Source organism: Dipodomys spectabilis, unplaced genomic scaffold, assembly GCF_019054845.1.
Source record: "Dipodomys spectabilis isolate Male_0828 unplaced genomic scaffold, ASM1905484v1 ptg000200l, whole genome shotgun sequence".
NCBI lineage: Eukaryota > Metazoa > Chordata > Mammalia > Rodentia > Heteromyidae > Dipodomys > Dipodomys spectabilis.
In genome coordinates this window covers 2,267,692-2,272,005 of record NW_024870877.1, presented here as the reverse complement: position 1 = coordinate 2,272,005, position 4,314 = coordinate 2,267,692, and the positions used below count along the sequence as shown (strand labels likewise).

Sequence of the window (4,314 nt, the reverse complement as noted above, 5' to 3'; positions counted from 1 at the left end):
CATTTAACAAATCATTTATATAGAAGGCATTATTTCCTATTTTCTCATTCCTAGAATAAGTTGCACATGAAGACATCACTGGTCCTCATTTTCAGTGTGTATGTTTGAATACGGAGGAACATCTTTCCTCTGCTCTCCATCAATTCCCTACTCTCCATTTAGAATAATTTCGAATAGTAAAATTGGAAAAAGAGAAAATAAATCATGTGAATAAATAGTTGCAGAAAATTCACCAGATATTTCTGACCAGTTCAACCAATGTGAACTAGTAGGGAAATACGTGGACACCTCATTCCCACTGGCACTCAAAGTCTCTGGTTAGGCAATTCTTAGGAATATGGGGAACAAGATGAAAAAGCAAGGAATGGTATCAATTGCAGGAAAAAAAATTGGAGAAGGATCCAAGCAATTTTCTTCATTGGGCTGCCGAAAATATTCAGCTTATTACAGTGCGGAGACTTCTTTCCCAAAAGGCCACTCATGTGAATAGTAGGGATGATGATGAGTATACCCCTCTTCGAGAAGCCTACAGTGGACACTTAGACATTGTCAGTGAGTTGGTGTCTCAAGCGGCACATGTAATAACTGTAGATGACTGCACACCCCTGCAAAGTGCATATACGTGGAATAATACCAGAGTGGCTTCTTTCTTACTTCATCATGATACAGATACCAATGCCCAAACTAATGGACTCTTTTTTTTAAATTTTTTTTTGGTCTGGTCGTTGGGCCTGAACCCTGGGCCTGGACGCTGTCCCTCAGCATTTCAGCTCAAGGCTAGCGCTCTACCACTTGAGCCACAGCATCACTTCTGGCTTTTTTTCTGCTTATGCGGTGCTGAGGAATCGAACCTAGGTTCTCATGCATGCAAGGCAAGCGCTCTACCACTGAGCCACCTTCCCAGCCCAAATATTTTTGTTTGTTTGATTTTTGTTGTGGTGGTGTTTTTTTTTTGGTCGTACATGTGGCTTGAGCTTTGGGCTTGGGTGATGTTTCTGAGCTCTTCAGCTCAAGGGGAGCACTCTACCACTTGAGCCACAGTTCCACTTCCCCAAACTAAAGGACTTTTGACAGACTTACATCTTGCTTTCGAGAATTGAGATAGTAAACATATGCTGGATAGCCTTCTGTTGAACCATTATATGAAACCAGGCCTGAAGAACAATATAGAAGAAACTGTATTTGATATTTCCAAAAGGATAATTATGTATCACTACCTCTATGAAGTTGTGAAAGGCTGTACAAATTGTTCACCGAAGTCCTAATGGTCGGGTTAAGGTTCTTAAATTTCAAAAATGCAAGTCCATCTTTTGTGTCCCTACAAAACATTTTCACAATCCAAATAAGAGCAATATCTTTTTTTTTGGTCAATCATGGGGCTTGAGCTTTGGGCCTGGGAGCTATCCCTGTGCTCTTCAGCTCAAGGTGAGCGCTGTACCACTCGAGACACAGCTCCACTTCCAGTTTTCTAGTGGTTTATTTGAGATAAGAGTACCACAGACTTTCCTTCCCAGGCTGGCTTTGAACCATGATCCTCAGATCTCAGCCACCTGTGTAGCTAGGATTATAGGCATGAGCCACCAGTGCCCGGCAGCACCAATATTTTACTGTAAAAATTCATGGATTCCGTGGAATTCTTCCAAGTGAATTTCCTGCCTTGGATGTAAAAATGTATTCAATAGTTTTTGTATACATGTATAATAATTTCTTCAGAGTTTGTGATTTTTTAATCAGAAATAATTTTAATTTACCTGTTGAAATGAGTAGTACAGAAACTAAAATATTTCTGATGCTTGTCTGAAAAAGTATATTTTAAGATATTCTATATTCTATGTTTGCATAATGTTCATAATTTATTTTCTCCTAGATATACTTTGAATTCTACATTATTTTATAATATATAGGTTCATTAATGTGTCCTTTCCGATTGCATTCCATATAGAACAGTTTGATTCCTTTTATTCTAGGTCTTAATATTATTTTTCTTTGGGATAAAATGTCAGTGTTGTCTAATTTGAAAAGTTTTGTAAAGTTTATGCTATGTAAACGCCTTTCTTAGGTGAAGATTTAATACACTGATGTCAAACTAAATTTAATAATATGAATTACGTGTATTGTTACACTTGTAATTTTGTAATCAACTTTTTAATAACTGTTTTTCATTTCTTGCATCTGAAGAATGAAAAATATGGAATACTTCTCAAATTTTCATATTATCCTTGTGCAAGTGCCATGTTAATCTCTGTATTGTAATTTGAGTATACGTGCTGCTGAAGCACGTAATATCCTCTAAATTTAAGTAGTTAATGATGCAATCTTTATACAGGCTTATATCTATGGGTGCCTACTTGTAAGAAGGAAACCTTATTGTTCCTAACAATGCTATCGATCTTATTTCCCTTAAATTCTGTGAATAGTGGAAAAAAATTATATTGATCAGTCGATTGCTCACATTTGCAAAATTTTTTTGTCAATGACTATATTAAGTCTTTTTATTTGGTATTTGATCGTACTCTTAATTATTTATAGATAGGTCCAAAGGTGATGGCTTTTTCAAGTACTTATTTATCCAATTGAATTAGCTTTGTGGACCTAATGGATTCCAAGTAAGCATTGCTTAAGAGCTACTTCTAAACTTCTTCAGCTGACAATTTCCCAAATGAGGTGTTACTGGAACAAATGTCTACCTGAGCCTTTACCCTTCTTCCATGTGGTAACATACCAACTAGAATATCTTACCCTGACAGCAAAGATTTTCTTACTAGAACAAAACTAATCTTGGTTACAAGAGATCATAGAGAGATGAACCGTTCAAACAGAACTGTTCAGACTAGAAGGTATTTTATCAAAATATAATTGTTTCTTATACCTTCCATTTCAAAAGTAGCTAAAGCCAAGAAGGTGGAAAAATTGTTCGTATGCATGATTACTTTCTGTTCTGGCCTGTCTACGATCCAACCAGGGAGGAAATTACACTACTGCCTTTTTATAACCAAATATTTTCAGAGTTGCAGGAGAAGTGCATATGTTTCTCCTCGTTATTAGGCATTAAATTGATAATGTTTTAATCACAGAGTTTCCTCTTTCCTCCATGCTGTAAATCTACAAATGGTAAAACTTTAGGTCTAACTCTATCAAACACTGAGGTAGAGATAATGGAATAATACTTTAAAACAGAGTTGCCTTTGATACAGTAACTACAACAGAAAAATGCAAAATGTGTGCCTTTTAATTATATATAGTCATACATTTTACATTTATATGTGCTGATTTTATATTTCACACAATGAAACTTACTAGAATTAGTTGATAATTTGACAAATAAATTGATATTTATTTTTTTCCAATAAATAGAATTGGAATATAAATAATTAGGTTTAAAATATATATTAGACTATAAAAAGTATCAATGCAATGTTTTTAGTATAAACTTGTGATACATTATAACTGTTCTTTGCCTTCTGAATCCACATGGTAAAAAAACAATGTTTTCCTCTAATCTGTAATGGATTTTACTCTGCTGCTCTGTTTATTGTTTTAACTCGCCTGTCCCAAACTGTTTTTCTCCATATTTCTGAAGCATTCCTACTGATTATTCCCAAATTTTGCTAAGATGTCTAAAAAATATTATTTTTCTGCAGTACCCATGGGTCCTAGGATCCCAGGTCCCAGTTACCTGCATCATCAGATAACAGGGGCAAGACTTTTCACCAAGGCCCATGCAACATATCAACACAAAGTAATTGAAGACCCATCTCAATTTCGCATTTCCTATATTTCAGGGCCCCAATTCCTTGAGATGCAGGAATTAGCAGTAAACAATTGTGAAATGCAAGGCAACTTAAAATGAAGGATGAGATCACAAAATTTGAGAGAAAGTACTGTAATTCAAACATTCAACTTACAGATGACCAGCCCATATGAGTGAACAAGTTCACAAAGTGTCATATGTTTATTTTTAATACCCCTCACCTATGATTAACGAAAGATTTTATTCCAACATAAGTGGGCCAAAAATAGTTCCTGGAAGGACAGATCCATAATTGGTCTACCAAAGCCCGAAAACTTGACTTAGAGGTCAAATGTAATTCAGAAAAACATTTGAAGCACTAAGGAGTGCTTCAAAACACAGGGACTTCAGTACAACATGGTTCTGTGGTATAAAAATGTCACTCTCAAACCAATGATAATCTACATTTAATCTGAAAGTATATTCATTTTCAAATATACTTTTTAAAATCAATTTCGCCAAAATAACATTTGACAAGTTGATGATACTTAGTGACATTACAAGTTTTTCAAGTGTAGGGAGCA

General features: G+C 35.2%; 1 pseudogene; it reads right to left on the bottom strand.

Annotated features, from left to right (window-relative positions):
• Positions 1–2,182: 2,182 nt before the first annotated feature.
• On the bottom strand, positions 2,183–2,279 carry LOC122121986 (annotated as a pseudogene).
• Between the last annotated feature and the right edge of the window lie 2,035 nt (positions 2,280–4,314).